We start from the raw sequence: 20,163 nt of genomic DNA on the forward strand, positions 1-20,163 counted from the left end.
AAGAAGGAGGAGAAGGAGGAAGAGGAGGAAGAGGAGGAAGAGGAGGAAATATGAAACTGTTATGTAATGAAAAACAACTTTGTAATTTCCAAATAGTATATCCAATTGTATCACTAGAAAGTACCTAATATAATAGTTCAATGTGTTTGTTTATATAGCTTTCCAGGAAAATTTAAATCAATAATAGTTACAAGAAAGCAACAGGTATCTTTTTTAACAGGCACATTTCTTCCAACAACAATGAACTTGCCCTGGGTGTGCTGAAGGACACAGAGGTGAGCTGGGATGGGATCCTAGTCTCAAGTAGATGAAAGTCTAGTAGAGAAGAAAAGATAGGAAGTAGAAAATAGTTGAACCAGGTACAAGTTGACAAAGGATCCTGAGAAAGGAATACAGAAGTGCACAATAATTCAGAGCATGTGGTTGGTGCCCAGTTCTTGATGAGCAGGTTCTGTGGAATGAGGAAAACCTCAAAGAGTGAAGAGGGATTTTTCATCACCTGGGGTCCACCCTGGTGCAGCTGGCAAGGCCATGGGCATGGGCACAGACTTGCAGGCTAAAGGGCACTGCTGCAGGGAGGATTTCCATCTCAATTCCTCTGTCCCCAGCATTGTGCCACCTCTGGCAAAAAATAGGTGCCCCATACATATGTGGTGAATGATATACCCTAGCTTTGACAGTGGTGCTCCTGAGGGCTGTGCTGAACCAATATACTGGGAGAAGGACCCCTCACAGCCCTCCAGGGGGCATGAAAGGGTGTCAGAGATCTGAGGGCAGTGGTGCCAGGCCCAGTAGCCAGAATGGGTTCAAGTTCACAAACATGGCTCGTGGCAGTGCTTTCTCAGAACCCAGTCCAGTCACAGGTTTTGTCTATGGTCCCTTAAAATGTTATTGAGTGCTTATTATGCAAAGGTCTGGCTGCCCTAAAGAGCATACAAATAACTATAACCAGTAGGCCAGAATGGATAAGTGAGGGAGTGAGGCATAGGCAGAGAAAGTGGAAGCCAGTGGCCTCTGGCCACATTCAAATAGAAAACTTGACTTTGGTAGCAGTGAACCAGGTATGTTATGGTCTATGTTACAGATCTCTAGTGTATTCTAACCCTGCTTCTTCCTAAGCAAAATTCGCCTAGTACTGTTAATCAGTACCCAGTACACATTGGAGTACTTTTGTGTACTCTTGAGGCTCTGTGAAGACCAGAATCTGCTCTCTAGGAATAATCACCATGGAAATAATGTTCAAAAGGAATAGCATTATGTCATGTGCTCTTTCAAAATGAAACTATTTTTGTGTTCTGGCAGATGGCCCATAGTAACTATTCTAATCTGATTATAGGCGGTTGAAGATGAAGTTCTGCCTGAAGGATGCTTTCACCAGTCTCTTTCTACACAAGGAGTCAGACTTTGGAGAAAAGGCTTATATTTATTCTGTGTTGGTGGGCTGTGCAAATTCTAGAATGGAGAGAAGGGTGACAACATAGCCGACAGGTAGTTTGGACTGGAAGCAGCTCCGGAGCTGAGGTTGCCTACAGAGTGAAGAGCAAGGTAAAAGTGGAGGATGCTCAAGGCTCCTTCAAAGAGTCGCTGTCCAGGGTGCTGAAGGGAACAGGGAACAGCCAACAACAACTCATTCTCACAGCTGTGGCCATCACCCAGACATGGCCCAGTTGCCCATGTCTCAATGAGTCTGTGCCTATTTTTTAATTTAGTACGGTAATATTATCATTTATTTAATGCCCACCCTTGATACGTATCACATACATCTAGTCCTCGCAACCACTCTACAAGCTGCTGCTTTCAGCTGTATTAAAATGCAGAGAGCGAACAGGATGTGATCAGGCACTAACTAGATAGCCAGGGCTGACTGAACCGGGATTCAGAGCAGAGGATGCCACACTCCCTTCACTTATGTCAGGGGATCTGCTTTATATTTATGTTGGTCACATAACATTCTGAGGGACCTCACAGTGGGCAGACACTTCTCACTCCAAGCAGTGACTCAGGGGACTGTGTCTTCTAGGTGCATGCTTCTGAAAGAACCCACTGGATAATTCAGAAACATCTCAGGAAACTGGAAAAACCTTAAAATTTGCTCTATGTGTATTAAAATCGATGACACCTTTCTCAAATTTTGACTTGGTTTTCATTAAACAAGCTCAGCATTACTTCAGAATGCCCTTCCTGTTCAGCTCAGGGCAGGAGTGTCTTCTTGAGTCACCTGTTCAGGCCACCAGTGAATCTTGTATCTGCTCTTTTCTGAAGGAGCCAGAAACAGCAGTGTGTTCTTTCTGTGGACTCGGCTTAAGAGGCTCCATCATTTCAGTAAGAACAGCCAGTTTGTCAAGTCTCCAGGCCTGCAGTCCAGTGATCACCTCAGGTCTCTTAAGTTTTAAATTTAAACTGACAAGTCACTTTCTAGACCTTTTTAATGAGTGTGTACCTTTAGATTTTCATTAAAATGATCTAAATCTTCACAATTTGCTTCAGCTTTTAAAAAGTGTTCTAGAAGAAAACAGTGGCTTTAACATGTTGACTTTTTAAATTGAATTTATTGGGGGTGACATTGGTTAGCAAAAACCTTACAGGTTACAAGTGTACAAATCAATAAAACATCATCTGCACACTGCATCATGCCCCCCTTGCCCCAAGTAAAGCCCCTTTCCATTCCTATTTTTCTTCCCTTTGCCCCACTCCACCTGCCCCTCTCTTCCTGCTATCTGGCCATCACCACACTATTGTCTGCATCTGTGTGTTATGATTACATAGTTTTTGGTGAATCCCTTCAACTCCTTTCATTCAGTGCCCCTCCCCCTCCCCTCTGACAGCTGACAGTCTGTTCCATATATCTATGCTTCTGTTTCTATTTTGTTCATCAGTGTATTTTGGTCATTAGAGTTGACTTAATATAGTGATGAAAGTTGTGATAAGACACTGCAGTCCTCTGCCCACCTTTCTTGTCCCCAGTCCCACTCCTCAGAGGAAGTATATTTCAGATCATTCTACCATTCCTTTTGTTGTCTAGCTCCCGCATTCTAATAACGTGCTCTGCTCCTGATTCTTTTTGGAACATCCTCACAGCAGTGGGGAGCTCAATTCTCTCAGCACGTGCTCCTGCATTTCCCTTTCCCAGACACCCCAAAATGTTGGTAAATCAGGAGTGACTAGTTACATTATTATATTGCATGTCATTTACTGATGATCCCATAGTGGACAATGATCATTTCTTTTTGAATGCAACATCTTTCCCCAGTTTTTCCCGAGTCAGTGATTGCCACATGGGACATTGCCAGTTTTGCTGTGATGTCCATCCCTTTGCCACTTGGCTCACCCTGTTCCCCTCCCCTGAGGGGCAGCCTGTAGGAACTGCTTCTGGGGAAGGGCTCTTTGTTCTTAGACAAACAAGGAAGGAACCACCTCCCCTATCACTTGGAGAAAAGAGTTCCAAGAACCTTTGGAGCACTCATTAAACAAATATCCAAACACAACAGGGCCATTCATTGCATTTTCTCACTGGATCTGCCTTGCACCACTTTCGGTTCTTTTACTCAGTCTGAGGTGATGCATCTCTGGGCCCGAGCACTCTTGTTTCCTTGGGGGTTTTCTTTTGATACCCCTGTCCAGGATCCCCTATTTTATTACTTCACATGTCATTTGCAGAAGCATATTCTTTCAAGATTTGGGAAATATATACATTTGAAATATATGTATATATATATGTTTGAGTGCTTGAAATGAATTCATTCTGTAATCACACTTGATTTTATAGTTTAGTAAAATGTAGAATTCTAGATGAAATCATGTTTTGGAATTTATCATTGCTTTCCTGACTTTGAATATTTGTTACTACTGTTGAGAAATTTGTTGTAAGTGATTCCTTTCATTTGTTGTAAGTGATCTCTTTTTCCTCTCTGGAGCTTCTCTTTATTCCTGGGGCACTGCAATTATATGATGCTGTGGCAAGTTGTATTTTCTGGGCCCTTGGTGGTCCTTCTATTCTGGACATTGATGTTTGTCAGTGCTAAGAATTTTCTTGTTTTGTTTCTTTGGTAATTTTCTCCTCTTGTTCTCTTTGCTCTTCCACTCCTGCATTTCTATTAGAATTTAGAACTCCTGCATTGACACACTGATTATCCTATCTTTGTTAATTTTTCTTTTTTGGGGGATTCTAGTTTGGGGTTCTGATGAGAGGTTTCTTAGATTTTTATCCTTAAAGCTTTCTTTGCTTTTTGTATTTTGTCATTATTTTTTTGTTTCTTCAAACTCTATTTATTCCCTGACTGTTCTTTCTATAGTACCATATTCTTGCTTCATAGACATTCTTCTATTTATGAGGGAATTAATTAGAATTTTTAAAGTGTTTTCTATTCTTCAGCTGGTTAATGGATAAACAAACTGGCGCAGAAATAAATGGGATGTTACTCAGCAATAAAAAAGGATTGACTTATTAATATCTGCAATAGTATGGATGAATCCGGGATGCAATATGCATTCTATGTTAATATTAATAATTTATTTGGCATTAATAAAATAATAATATCACAATGGTATTGTCTAGTTTCATCCAGTGAAAGAAGTCAAAGAAGCCAGATTTGAAAGGCCATATTCATATGATTGTATTTATATACCATTTTGGAAAAGGCCAGCCACAGGAATGGAGAGTAGATCAGTATCTGTTGGTGGTTGGAGGAGGGGCTAATTACAAAGGGCTGATGTGAGAGTAGTTTTTTGGGTGGAACAACTGTTTTGTGTATTGAGTGTGTTGGTGATTATTCTATGCATTTGTCAAAACTCATAGACCTCTACCCCCAATAGAGTGAATTTTATTGTATGTAAAAGAGAATATATATAGAACTTCCAGCCAAGATGGAGGTGTAGGTAGATACACTTTGCCTCCTCACACAACCAAAAAGACAACAGCAAATTTAAAAACAAAAAATAAATGAAGCTGCTAGAAAATTGAACTGTATGGAAGTCCAACAATCAAGGAGTTAAAGAAGAAACATTCATTCAGACTGATAGGAAGGGCAGAGTCAGGCAGCTGGGTCAGAGAGGACATGTGGTAAAACAGCAGCTGGCAGACCAGGCAGTCCCACATTTGCATGTGGGTAAACTGGGAGGAACAACTGGGGAGGGGGACAGACCTCCCAACCCAGGGTTCCAGTATGGGAAAAGAAAGCCTCAAAACCTTTGGCTGTAAACACCTGTGGGGGTTGTAGTGGTGGGAGAAACTTCCAGCCTTAGAGGAAAATTTGTTGGAGAGACTCACAGGGTTTTAGAATGTACACAAACCCATCCACCTGTAAGTCATCACCAGAAGGGCCCAATTTGTTTGTGAGTAATAGGGGAAGTGACTGACAGCCCGAGAGAGCCAAGTAAGGGGTATTGTTTCCTCTCAGACCCCTCCCCCACATACAGCACCACAAAACAGCGATGTGGGATGCCTTGCCCTGGTGAATACCTAGGGCTCTGTCCCTTACAAGGTAACAGCTGCATGGAGACAAATAAACATGGTGCTAATGAAAGAACACATCAAAACTCCAAAAATAGAACTAAGCAATGAAGAGATAGCCAGTCTATCTGATACAGAGTTCAAAACACTGGTAATCAAGATGCCGACAGAAATGGTTGAGTATGGTCACAAAATAGAGGAAGCTGTGAAAGATTGCAAAGTGAAATAAAGAAAAAATATACAGGGAGCCAACAGTGAAAGGAAGAAAACCAGGACTCAAGTCAGTGATTTGGAAAGGAGGAAGAAATAAACATTCAAATGGACAGAATGAAGAAAAAAGAATTCAAAAAAAAATAAGGAGAGGCTTTAGGAACCTCCAGGACAACTTTAACATTCCAACATCTGAATCATCGGGGTGCCAGAAGGAGAAGAGGAAGAGCAATAATATGAAAACTTATTTGAACAAATAATGAAGGAGAACTTTCCTAATCTGGCAAAGGAAATAGACTTCCAGAAAGTCCAGGAAGCTCAGAGAGTCCCAAACAAGTTGGACCCAAGGAAGCACACACCAAGGCACATCATAATTACATTAGCCGAGCTTAAAGGTAAAGAGAGACTCTTAAAAGCAGCAGGACGAAAAGAGACAGTTACTTACCAAGGAGTTCCCACAAGACTATTAGCTGATTTCTCAAAATAGACCTTGCAGGCAAGAAGGGACTGGAAAGAAGTATTCCAAGTCATGAAAGGCAAGGACCTACATCCAAGATTACTCTATCCAGCAAAACTGTCATTTAGGATGGAAGGTCCAATAAAGTGCTTCCCCGATAAGGTAAAGTTAAAGGAGTTCATCATCACCAAACCCCTATTATATGAAATATTAGAGGGACTTATTTAAGAAAAAGAAGATGATCAAAACTGTGAACAGTAAAATGTTAACAAACTCACAACTATCAACAACCAAACCTAAAAAACAAAAACATATGAAGCAAACAACTAGAAGAGGAATGGAATCACAGAAATGGAGATCACATGGAGGGTTATTAGTGGGGAGAAGGTGAGGGGAGAATGAGGAAAAGGTACAGGGAATAAGAAGCATAATTGGTGGGTACATAGTAGACAGGAGGAGGTTAAGAATAGTATAGGAAATGGAGAAGCCAAAGAACTTGTATGTATGACCCATGGACATGAACTAAGGAGGGAGATGCTGATGGGAGCAGGGGTGCAGGGCAGAGGGGAATAAAGGAAAGAAAAAATGGGTCAACTGTAATAACATAATCAATAACATGTACTTAAAGAAAATATATTAAACAAGCTATCTCCCATTTTCTTTATTTTTCAATGCCTTATTTTCATTTGAAGGTCTGTTTACACTTTTGGTAATTTTTAGCTATTCATATTTAAGAGTAAGATCGGAATCTGGAACTGTGAGGTATGTGTTATACGCCTTTGCTATTTTGAGGTGTTAAGAGTATGGGTGATGAAAAGCTATTAAATGTTTACAAACATGCACTCACACACACACACTTATACACTCGCATGAACACACATGTCCAGGCTCACATATGCACATGCACACCCATGCATACCCACCACACGTGTACGTGCATTCATACATATTCACACATGCACACTCATGCACTCACACTTGCACATGCACATTCACATATGCACATGCACTTACATACATGGACATAGACACATCCTCATACACTTAAACACACTCATGTGCTCATGCACACACATCTGCACTTATGTAGACAAACCCACATGCACACACTCTGTACATACACTCACATATGGAAGGACAAGCAAACAAGTAGTAAATCCCTGCTGACCGTTTTTCTCTTTCCAAAATACATGATCTTTTCCTGCTTCAGTACCCTTGAGTTTTCCTATTTTCCCCTTCCCTTTCTCCTCTAGCTTTCTAGCTTTTGGTGAGAGAATTTGCATAACTTCTCAGTATTCTTTTATTCTTTTCACACCAATTAGGGGACATGTGGTAGAGGGCATGGGCTACCACTTTCCTCCCCTTTTGCATGACAGGGTCTCAGGCTGTTCTTGGGCCTCTTTGGGCCACCACCATGGTCACCACTGTCAGGACCCTATGCTCAGCCTGTCTGCCTGGTGAGGAAGCTCTGCCCACTGCTGGGGAGAGTATTTTCTCTGGTTTACTCCTGTTGACACCAGAAAGTACTCCCACCAAGAACTGTGTCACCTGGACTTTTTGTTTGTTCCTCTCCTGAGAGCTGTTCTCACACAGTGGTTAGAAAGAACACCTAACAGTACACCTGGAAGAAATTTCTTTGGTTGGAGGAGGGTAGTCAGTGTGTGAAAGTGCTGGTTCCAGAAATCAGGTGGAGGACAGTCTGGGCTGCAGACTTGGACAGCTACTGCTTCAGGTACTGCACCCAGGAACAATGGAACAGAACCCTCCAGGAGACTGTCAGGATAACACATTATGGAGGACATTTGAGTCATTGGTCCCATGCCCATACCTAAAACATGGACACATAACACATAGAAGGATGTGATTGTGAGTCACTAAATAAAATCCACTAACTAGCTTTTTGGCTATTTGTTTAAAAGATAAGAACAACAATTTAAATAAGTAAATTAAAAAAAAAGCATAAGATGGTATTTTTTGAGAGTCTGATTAAAATGGATGTTTGAGTATCTTATGTTATTTTCAGTGAATTTTTAAACTGATTTTAGATATTTAAAACATACTCATTAAAATATTTACATATTCAGGTTTGTGCTTTCTTGGAATGTTTAATTTTTGTTGCTTACAGAAGTTGTATATTTTAGTATTTAGGATGTGTGAATCCTATCACCTATCTCAGAAGTGCTGGCAAGCCAGTTTTTCACTCTGGGATTATAGGTTGAGTTTTATTCAAATACACATCAATGGGATTATAGGTTGAGTTTTATAATAGGTTGAATTTTATAATTTGTATAATCCCAGATTATACAAATATGGGATTATAAATTGAGTTTTATTCAAATACACATCAATGCATTGCTTTTTAAGAAAGCATTCTTGAATTTTGTTGGGAATGTATTTTTTTTTCAGGTTTTGGTGAAATGTTGGAGGATTCCTACAAGTTAACTATAGCAAGTTTATCTGAGGTGATTTGAAAAACCAATAATCATCCCCAGTGTATATCATTTACTTTTATTGCATATTTCTAGGCCAAGTAGTTTCCTAACTAAGTAATGTATTTTTCCCTTCTCTAGTTATCATTATTTCTTTATTTCTTCCTTAAAGACAAAAACATTCCAAGCATGGTTATCCAAAATACCCTTTTCACTACACTATGTTAACAACTAATGAAAATATAGAGACTCTTCACAAAAGGCCTGGGACCATGAAAACATATGCCTTTCTACTTAGTTGGAGGTTTTGTCAGTCACCTGTACACTTTATGCACCTGCTTTCTGGTTGTTACAGACTTCTGTGCTTGGACTGTTATGTTAAATATTTAGCGTCATCTTTCTAGGTACCTAGTTCATTTGACAGAATAAAGGTTTTGTGCTTCTGATGGAAGAAAAAATTCATCTTCCAAAAATGTTTTTGAAAGAGCCAATTTAGAGTTACTTGGGCAGGCTTTTGAGCTGGAGGTGATTCTGACTTTATCCCTGATGGTATTCGAAGGATTTCTTTATTACTTTCAGAGAGCAGACAGTCCTGCAGATAAACAGGAGTCCAGTGCCACCTCATCCCCTTTCCTTGGTCTCATGCACACAGAAAATGGTGCATGAGAAGGTACGGTTCAAAGTAAACCCACTTTGGGAAGCAAGGGTGAGCTACCCCTCAGCTTTCACTAAGCCAGGAGGAACTCATCTTCCCCAGGAACCAAACTCTTTCCCCAACCTGTTCTAGCAGATTTGCAGATCCTCTTCCCCATCCACATTATAGAAGCTGACTAGACCATGGGACTAGTGGTAGGAATGGCAGGCAGGGGTGGGTTTGTTGGGAATATTTACATAAGGCATTTGTACTTAGAAATGAGGAAGGCAATATATTAATGAAATGTTACAATATTATATTAACACTTGGGCAGGTGAATGAGTAAGAGGAGAGGCTCTTAATCTAAGAGTGGGCCTTCCATTGCCTTCAGGAGCCAGGCAGGTGGCACAGACTGTGAACAGCCAGGTGTGAGTTAAGAGGCCAGATAGCCACTGGAGGAGAAAGGTCATGTTTTGCAAACATGCATGTGAATTCAGCGTTTTAAAAGTGCTGCTCTCTCTTCCAATGAGACTATAACAAAACCTTGTCTGATTCAGTCCTCAGGATGTCAGTTGAAATGCCTATCCTGAAATATGTTTCCTTTTCTGTAAGTAAAAAAAGTGCTCTTATCTAGATTTGAAGTCCTTATCTTTTTCGTCTCCTGTTAATAAATACCAGTGCATAAAATGTTATTGGGAGAGCAAGGATCTTATCTGGTATTCTGTAGAGAGAATATTAGTCTTCAATATATCAGCTTTTCCCACCTGTCTCATGAATTTATTCAGAGAATTTGTTACCAACTCTGGAGGATCAAAGTTAGTGTCCTTGCTTTTTTTCGAACCTGCCATTTTTTAAAAATCATTATCATTATTATGCTGTGGATATGCTTTTTTATTTAGTTATTTTTAAAGTACAGTTTTCTGTCTATTACTCCCATCCAAGCCCACTCCTCTGTGCTCCCCACCTCCCTCCCATTTCTACCCCCCTTAGTTGTTGACCATGTGTGCATTATACTATGTACCATAATTTTTTGATCCATTCATTTACTGATAGGCACCTAGGTTGCTTCCAACTCTTGGCTATTGTAAATTGTGCTGCTATGAACATTGGGGTGCATAGGTTCTTTTGGATTGGTGTTTTAGGGTTCTTAGGATATAATCCCAGCAGTGGAATTGCTGGGTCAAAATGAACCTGCCAGTTTTTTAAACTACATGCTGACATTTTCTTTGTTGTCCAGAACAGATAACTCTCAGTTTTTCTAGGAAGCTCATAGGGTTTGTAAAGATAAATGAAATCCATGGATAATCCCCATGCCTCATTTTAGCTATTATTGTGCCCTATTTCCTCAGGAAATGCTTCTTAGAGCAAGCAGTGCTAGACAGACTTGAGTTTCATACTGGCTTCTTTTCATTAGCATTTCCCCACTAAAGGGATCGTAAGGACGTGGGTAGCTAGCTGGGAAAGCATCACCTAAAAATTCAATCCCTGCTGGCTTTGAATGATGCCAACAAGGGTGTATCTGAGTATTAGGGAGCCAGCTGGAGTCTGTGTAAAAGTCTCTACATAAGCACACACACACACACACACACACACATGTGCACATCCATAAATTACCAGAAGGAGTAAAGATCTCATTTTCCCCAGCCCTTCAGATGGAATTACTGTCTCCTTCTTCATGTGGTACTTAATACTTCTATTAACAGCATATTTTATACCACCCTGCCTTGTTCTTGTTATCAGGGTTACTAGCTTTATGTATAGCATATCCCTTTACCCTTGGGAGATTTTAATTTCTCCAAGGGGTAGGATCTTTTATTTCCTATTATTCTTTTTACTGTGCTTTTAAAATCAGTTGATGCTCAGTAAGTTGAATCCATTTCAGAGTCCTGTTGAGTTCTGTCACCACATCACCTTGTTTCTCTTACCTTCCCAATTCAGGAGGCTTGTTCTGGGGAGGCTGCAGTGTGTGAAGGGTGATGAGCACCAGACAAGGCCAGGAGGAGTCTAGCCCTGCCCTGCTTTGACAGGTCTTAGGAGTGGGACTTTGAGTCACAAAGCCTCTCTAAGTTGTGGTTTCACATATAAAAGAAGAGGTTGAACTGATTAATATCTCACCTCCTTTTTACCTATAACATCAGTGATTCTGTGATTAACATATGTTCAACAAGACATCATCCAGAGAGCTAAATAAATGAGGAAAGTTCAATTATGCCACCATATTAATTAACTTAAACAATATCTATTGAGTGCCTGCAATGTATTGAACTCTCTTGTCACTGGGGATCTGTGGTAGCCAGGGCTGATATGGTCCATATCTTCCTGGAGCTGATATTTCAAGGGAGACAAACTGGGAAAGGTTTTTCAGGAGACAGGTGGCTGTGACTGGGGAGAGAGGATGGCCATCAGGGCAGCCTGCTGGACGAGGGCACATTGAAGCTGAAGCCTGAAGTGTAAGAAGGGTCCAGCCCTATGAGGAGCCAGGTCAGAGTGTGCAGGGCAGTGGTGACATAGGTGTGGAACCAGCACATAGCTCCGGGAGAGGCTGCTGGGTGAGAGCAGAGGGGGAGGGAGAGAGGTTTCACAGCCATGCAGGTCAAAGCAAGGAAGCCTTGGGAGGGTTCATGGTAGGGAAATGACCCTATCTGATTAATGTGTCCAGATATTACTCTGGCTACCATGTAAAGGGAGAATGGCCATCTACAGAAGTGAGAGTGGGAGCCAGTAGAGCTGGTAGGTGATTTGTATGTGGCTTACATGGGAGATGGTGGTGGCTATAGAGATGGACAAAAGTGGATGGGCTAGGAACGGACTTCAGAAGTTCATCTATTCAGCTTCAGAAGTTCACCCTTAATGGATTGGGTGTGAGTTAAAGGAAAAAGGATCTAGGAAGCTTCCAAGGTTTCTGGCTTTGGTGATAAGGTAGATGATGGCACCCACACACCAGGTAGAGGAAACTTGGGAGAGCTGGGGCCTGATGGTATAACGTGAACAGTATGCAAGAGATCTTTTATCCTGCCGTGACTCTCTGGAACAAGCCTTTCAAATTCTAACATCTTGTTTTCTCTTGACAAAACCTGAATTCTGGAAGTAGCTTGTTTTTGATGTTTGCCATTAAAAATAATCATTAAAAAAATCTCAGGTCTGGGATATGCAGTATAAAAGAAGAATCACTAATAACCACACATTGTATAAAATGACATATAACCTCACTAGAAGTAAAATAAAAAACATCATAAAATAAAAAATGTTAACCCCATCAACTAAAAATGATTTGGGGGAAGCTCAAATGGTGGCTCCAGAGCATGGACTGTGGGTTCAAATCCTAGCTCTTCCACCTACTATTAGAGGTTATTGAACTTTTTTCTGCCTTAGTTTCCTCATTGTTAAGATGGAACAGTAATAGTACTTAGCCATCAGAATGTTCTATGGATTAATGCAATAAAACACTGGAAAACTCCCAGTAATGGTAAGTACTATTCAGGTGTTGAAAAAAAAACTTCCTAGTATTGATTGAACTTCATCCAATAAAAAAATACTATGTGCCAGCTACTATTTAGGCTTGAGAACAGAGTGATGAACAGAGGGAGAGGTTCTTGCATTCCTGGAGGAGATAGGAGTGAGGGAGGTGGATAATAAATAGGTCAGTAAGCACAAACATCAGCTAACCTTAGGTGGTGAGAAGTGTGCACTCAGCAGGGTGACCATATGTCTATTTGATACCTGGTGACATGGCATTCTGTCTAGTTTAGCATTTTTGAACTCTCAGAAGTTTTCCAGTTTCATAAAAAAACTTGTTATAGTAGCTTTATTTATATTTGCTCAAACCTGGAAAGAACCCAAGTGTCCCTCACCTGGAGCCTGGATACAGAATCTGTGGTATGTAGCATGGAGTCCTGTTTAGCCATAGACAGGAGCTGACTACTGATAGATGGATTTCATATGCACTCTGCATGGAGTCCTGTTTAGCCATAGACAGGAGCTGACTACTGATAGATGGATTTCATATGCACTCTGCTAGGGCAGCAACTTTCAACCCCTCCCTCCCTCCCTCTCTCCCTCCCTCCCTCCCTCCCTCCCTCCCTCCCTCCCTCCCTCCCTTCCTTCCTTCCTTCCTTCCTTCCTTCCTTTTTGGCTGGGTACAGTGAACTTTATTGATGGTACATGACAAGGCAGGGCTCCCTAAGCCCTTCCCCTCCTCAGGAGGTCTACGATGGAAACTGGAGGTCAGGAGACTCTCAGTGTGTTGGGGGATCAATTTGGGGCAAGGACTACCCAGCAGCTGAGGGTCCCTCTTCCTGTCACTGGGGCTGGTGATCCAGGGGGTTCTTACTCCTTGGTGGCCATGTGAACCACAAGGTCCACCACCCTGTTGCTATAGCCAAATGTCATACCAGGAAATGATCTTGATAAAGCGGTCACTGAGGAAAATGCCAGCTGCCCCATCAAAGGTGGAGGAGTGGGTGTTGCTGTTCAAGTTGCAGGAGACAACCTGGTCCACAGGATAGCCCAGGATGCCCTTCAGGGGCCTCTCTGATGCCTGCTTCACTACATTCTTGATGTCATTACATTTGACAGCTTTCTCCAGGTGGCAGGTCAGATCCACAACCAAAACATTGGGGGTGGGGACGTGGAAGGTCATGCCAGTTACCTCTCTATTCAGCTCAGGGATGACCTGGCCCTCAGCTTTGGCAGCACCAGAAGCAGGGATGATGTTCTGAGCTGCTCCTCAGCCATCTACCACAGCTTTCCAGAGAGCCCATCCATGATCTTCAGGGTAGCAGTGATGATGGCCTGGACTGTTGTCCTGAGTCCCTCCATGATGCCAAAGTTGTCATGGATAACCTTGGTGTGGGGGGCAAGGAGTTAATGGTGCAGGAGGCATTGCTGACAGTCTTCATGGAACAGTCATACCTGTCATGTTTCACACCCATCACAAACATGGGGGCATTTGTAGAAGGGGCAGAGATGATGACCCTCTTGGCTTCACTCTTCAAGTGAGACCCAGCCTTCTCCATGGTGGTGAGGACACCAGTGGACTCCACAGCATATTCAGCACCAGCATCGTCCCATTTGATGATGGTGAGATCTTGCTCCTGGAAGATGGAGATGGACTTTCCATTGATGACAAACTTCCCATTCTCAGCCTTGACTGTGCCTTTGAACTCGCCATAAGTAGTATCATGAAAGGATCATGAAAGGATCATGAAAGGATCATTAATGGTGACAATGCCAGAGTAAAAAGCAACCCTGGTGACCAGGCATCCAATATGGCCAAATCCATTCACTCTAACCTTTACTATCATGTCTCAGAGTTGAGGCTGGCACCGCACAGGAAGACGCAGCTGTCTGTTGAACAGGAGGAGCAGAGAGCCAATTTTTAACCTTTTTCATCTCATTGAACACATAAAGTAATTACTCAAATTCTGTGGCACACCGAGAAATATATTTTTGCCAATCTGACAAAAAATAGGTGTAATTTTGATCATTCATACCAATGACTCTTGTTGTGTTGGCTTTTTATTATTCTTATTTGACAACCTGAGGGAAAAGAGGTCAGTGCCCCTGACTAAATGGTCAAGTGTTGCATGTTGTAAAAGTTTCCTCAGCACACTGGTTGAAAATCACTATGCTAGGGGAAAGAAGCTGGACACCAAAGCTGTAAGATGTACACTTACACTTAAATGACATTCTGGAAAAGGCCAAATTGTAGACACAGCAATCAGATCTTTGGTTGTCAGGGGTTGGGAATTGGGGAAGGGCTGAGTACAGAAGGACCTGGGGAATTTCTGGAGCTCATGGAACTGCTGTGTCTTGTTCGTGATGGTAGTGGTCAGAAGACTGTATGTGTTTGCCTAAACTCATAAAACTGTACAGCAAAAAAATCGTGAATTTTGCCACATATAAATTATACCTTAATAAAAAGTTGGAGAAAATTCAATTCAAGAAAAATATGTCCCCATTTGAATGGTGAATGACCTGGTCCTTCTAGTTTGCAAGAGTTTTGGGAGGAAGGAGGTGGAGCAGGAAATAGGGGAGCAGAAAGATAAAATGAAGAGCAACACTTTTGTTCTTGAATGCAATACATTTTTATTCAACAGATGATTATGCAACATCCATCAGATGCCAGGCCCTGACAGATTGTCCAGGCAGAGGAGATGCACCTGTAAACAACAACAAAATACCCCTCAGGGAGCTTAGCGTTCTGTGTAAAACTGCAGATGTGCATACCTGTTTCAACAGTGAGTCTAGCTTTAGGAACATAGCTTAAGGAAATATGGAGTGCAATAAAGATATGCACTCAGCAGTTCTCTGGAAGTAAGGGGACTGATGGGTAAATTATGGTAAAAGTGACCACTAAAATTATAAATTATTTATTACATGTATTTATGGGGGGAGGTATCAATGACATGCAAACTGAGAACTTGGTGTTATTGAAAAGCCACCCCCTGATTGTAAAAAAAATGTGAGAGGTTATACATCAAAGTCTATTTCTTGGGGTGGGAATAGGAGACTTTGATATTTTTACTTTTTTTAAACAGTGAGGATCTATTTCTTTTATATTGTCAAGTTGAAAAAAATCGAAGAAGGAAACAAAACAAAATCAATATTAGGTACAAAAGGCAAGGAATTAATAACCTGTATTTTCGGTGTGGAATTTCATCCTGGAAGGAAGGATTTGTTCTCTAGAGGAGAAAACAAATGTTTTCTGTTGACAAATGTGAATGAGGCTTCTTTTGGAGAAACATACAACACTTTTTTTATTGGTGATCTTTTAAATATTAAGTAATGTAGTATTTTGCTTAAATGTCAGATTGATCTATCCTGTGAAAAATTAAATTACCCTTTTTTCTCTGGCGCTCTATAATGGGGAAATAGCAGTATATCATTTATGTCCATATTCTTCTTCACTCTTCAAAGTAAAATAGCCTCTGCTATGCCCCCCAGACTTCTTTCTGAACCCAGCCCTGGTTTATATAATAGAATAAAATGGGACATACTCATGTCTGTGCATGGATGAGGAAGGTAAAGCAAGACCCAGAGAGCTGTTACGTTTTTACATGATCTGGTGTGCTTTCACAGAATTCAGCACCATAGATAGCTACAGTTCCCCCCAGACATGTATACACCATGCCCCAACTACAAGTCAGTTTTTACTCATATTCTGGTGAAGCTGAACTCATGAAGTTCATTTAGTCTGAAGTGCACTACATTTTAGGTTACCTATAATTGCACTTTCTGAGATTAAACATATACAACATTATGAAATAGGACTAATAATCTGGCTATTCCTTAGTAATTACAATGGTAGAAAACAGGAATGATTGCCATGAAACTTTAAAGTATGTGAATGCATTGATTTGTATGTAAATATTTGCAAGTAATTTAATATAAAATTATCCTATTAAATGTAGTGGAACATTACAGACCCAAAATATATGCCCAGAAAAAAAAGCATCGACTAAAATTTGAAAGTTGAGATTTTGACCTTTTTTGCAATATACGTATTATTAAATGTTGGGTTCATATTCTATGCATTTTTGTACCCAAAGTTCTTCTAAAGGATAATTTGTTGCATGGTAGGAACTGCCATTGGAGCTTCTTTGATAAATAAATTTTATTAAGTTGGATGGGATTGCATTTTTATTAAAGGGCACAGAGCTGGAATATTTATATGGAAACCCCCAAATACTAAAGCATTACATAGTGGTCCCGGCAGAAGACTGTATGAAAGTATTTTTTCAATTTTTAAAACCTGTGCCCCCTTTCAATAACATAAAAATTTATCCCCTAAACTGTCTTTAGTTTGTTTGTTTTTTAAATAAATTAAATAAATGTCATGACAAATGCAAATGAAACAAAGATGATCAGACTGTATTTTTCCATGTCATTTTCCCTGGACATTCTGGGGCAGCTGTCCTGGGATAAGGGGAGAGGGTACCTCACCAGTTATGCATTTGGGAAGGGTGGCTTAATAATCTGCATTTGAGAAGACTGAAAAAGAAATGCAGCTTGTGCTGTATTGAAATGGCATCTACATTTTCCATTTTGAACTCTGGTTGGAAGGAGATGTCTTCATCCTGAGTGTCCACTATGTGCAGATTGCTGTCCCAGATGCCATGTGGGAAACAGAAATATCTGATCTATTACCCTCCAGTCAAGTGAGCACATGGTTTAATAAGGAAATAAGACACATGTAGCTAAAATAAAAGTAGGACACATGTATCTGTAATAAAAAGAAACTCTTAACCATAATAAAATATGTGCATCACTATAATTAAAAACAATATGACAGTGCCAAAGGAAAGATTTGGGTATTCTGGATATGAAGAGATAATATACAGCTCCTTCTACACCAGGGCAGGTAGGGTGGAGAATATTTAGGAAAGTCTTCATGGAGGAGCTGGCCTTTGAGCTCAGAAGGTAGAGCTCCCTATTGGATAGCAAGACGTGTTTTAAGTAGAAGAGTCAAGAGGATTAAGTCTGGAAACATATATGGGCCCAGTGTTCACTGGACCTTGAATGTCAAGCTGAGAAGTTGGGTTTTCAGCTGTCACTCAGCCTGGGTCACTCACAGGCTCAGTCTGGGTCACTCACAGGCATGTTAGTGGATGGCGTGAGGGTGGTGGACCTGTTGAGTTCCTCTTTATCCAAGAATGCCTTTCTTGCTGTACTGGACAGAACAGACATGGTAACAGGAAAGTGAAGTGCAAGATAGATGGAGAGATTGTGTCTGAGCCTATAGATGCGATCAGTCTGTGTAATGGTTCAGAAATGTTTATGCATTCAACCAAAAAGTTCTAGATGAGGTGGTGAAACCATCACCAGAGATTGTGAGCTGGGGAGAGCTAAAGACATGCATGATGGTTAAAGGTGGGCAAAGACAATTTTGTTTATTAGTAAGGAAAGGGGACAGCACTCCAACTACATGCCAGTGAGCCTGATGTGGAGTGCACACTGGATTTTAAAAAGCATTTGTGATTGGTGAGTTATGAGTCCTGAAAAAAAATAAACATTCTATTCAGAGAAGGGTGGGTAGTATGTAGCACATGTCATAGTAGATCAGCCTTGTTTTCTTTTCCTTCTTCATTTTTCTTTTCTCTTGGATGAGAGGTGATATAATTTTTTCAGTGACATGTTTGACAAAGTTTTTTCCCAATTTATCAATTATTTTTATATTTAAAAATTTTATTCTTAACCCCCCAACACCTTCCCCTTTGATAATTATCAGCTTGTTCTCTAAATCTAAGGGTCTTTCTGTTTTGTTTGTTTGTTTATTTATTTTCAGATTCCACATATGAAAAGATCATATGGTATTTGTCTTTCTTTGTCTGACTTATTTCACTTCACATAGTACCCTCTAGGTCCATCCATGTTGTTGCAAATGGCAAGATTTCATTCTTTTTTATTGTTGAAGAATATTCCATTGTTATCTATCTATATTATAAGAGAAACCTTGAATAGTAGCCAAGATATGGAAGCAACCTAGATGTCATCAATAGATGAATGAATAATATATATGTACATAATATTCTACATCTTCAGTATTCATTCATCTATGAATGGACATCTAGGTTGCTTCCATATCTCAGCTGTTACTCAAAGTTACTTTTTTTTATGACATTCCTGTGGACAAGATGGGACATGTGCAGTGGTTGCAGGGCCCAGTGCATGGAGGAGTGCCTGTGTGAACTTGCCCAAAGGATGCTAAGCAAATGAGGAGCATGATGGAGTTAATTCTCCCTGTCACCAGATTCGGCCACTTTTTCCCCTGTCCTTTGCTGCTAACTTTTGTATCCATAACATGAGTGATAATATGGAGGGTGAACTTACCTCTGTGAGGATAGTTTGAAAACAGAATGGACTGCATATATTTCAAATGCAAAGTGAATAAGATAGAAAAATGGGCCTGGACCAGCAAAAGGAAGTTCAAGGAGTATATTTGTTATAGTCCTACCCATGGGTGCTAAAATCCCATTATGAATTTCTATGGTTGAGTTAGTGTACTTTAGGAATAACTCATGTAGTACTTGGCATTTTATTTGATGACAGGGAATTAACAGGGTGATTTTTATGCCCATGTAGAGGTCACTGTCTTAGGTCATGTGGTGTATGTAGTTTTGCTCATGACTTCTGAGAAGAATTCATTTGTTTCTTTCTCCCAGCCTTGGTAATTCCAACCAAAGAGGGCTTTTAGTCTCACACTTCTAATTCTGCCCCCAGAGAGTTAGAGATGCCCCTTCCTGTAAATGGCCCATGTCTGTGGAATTGCTTACTATCCCTGACTTTCTGGGACACCTGTTTTCCAACCCAGGTTGCACAGTGATTTTTAAACTGCTGCTTATTGATTTGCCTTTTTGTGTTTGTGCCTAAAGGATATGTGTATCTTCAAGAAGAACATTTTTAAATTGAATAAAGAAAGAATCTGAATACAGAAAGGGGGTTCCTTGAGAATCTGCTCTGTGGTTGAGGAACCAAGGCTGGAATCAGAATAACAGCACCTTGGTTAGGTTTGATATTGGGGTCAGGCCTGGGCCTGGGGTACCACTGGCTTGCTGAAGTCAAGCCTGGAAGGAGACATAGAAGGAGAAGAAAATAGGGCAGCAGGGATGAAGGGCCTCCGGAGGATGAGGGTCGTGAGTGCAACATGGGAGGAACAGAAGAGCAGTGTGGCAGCAAAACACGTGCACACGTGTGCAGCTGTGTGTATGCGGACAGGGTTATGTGAACTTGGGAATAACCTAGATCAGGATGTTAACATGTCTTGGGAAGAGGGGAAGAAGGGTCAAATAAAAAGAAATTGAAGGGTCAAATAAAAAGAAATTGAATTTAAATTTACATTTCCTGTTGTGTGTGAGCTTTCTCCCCTTCTTTGATTTCTGACAAGAAACTGGCTTATAGGAAATGATCTCATTTATGTGAAAAGTACATTCTTATGTTTATATGCAAAAGAAAAGAAATGAAAAGAGAGCAGCTATCAGCTGAG

The 20,163-nt window shown here is 40.7% G+C and overlaps 1 protein-coding gene and 1 pseudogene across 1 annotated transcript in view; one reads left to right on the forward strand and one right to left on the reverse strand.

Annotated features, from left to right (window-relative positions):
* MTUS2 (microtubule associated scaffold protein 2) overlaps positions 1–20,163 on the forward strand; it is a 642,868-nt gene that overhangs the window by 207,366 nt on the left and 415,339 nt on the right. The gene's annotated exons all lie outside the window — the stretch shown is intronic.
* Positions 13,506–14,482, reverse strand: LOC118995717 (glyceraldehyde-3-phosphate dehydrogenase-like; annotated as a pseudogene).

This window comes from Sturnira hondurensis, unplaced genomic scaffold, assembly GCF_014824575.4.
Source record: "Sturnira hondurensis isolate 20B ecotype Veracruz unplaced genomic scaffold, ASM1482457v3 Scaffold0010428, whole genome shotgun sequence".
NCBI lineage: Eukaryota > Metazoa > Chordata > Mammalia > Chiroptera > Phyllostomidae > Sturnira > Sturnira hondurensis.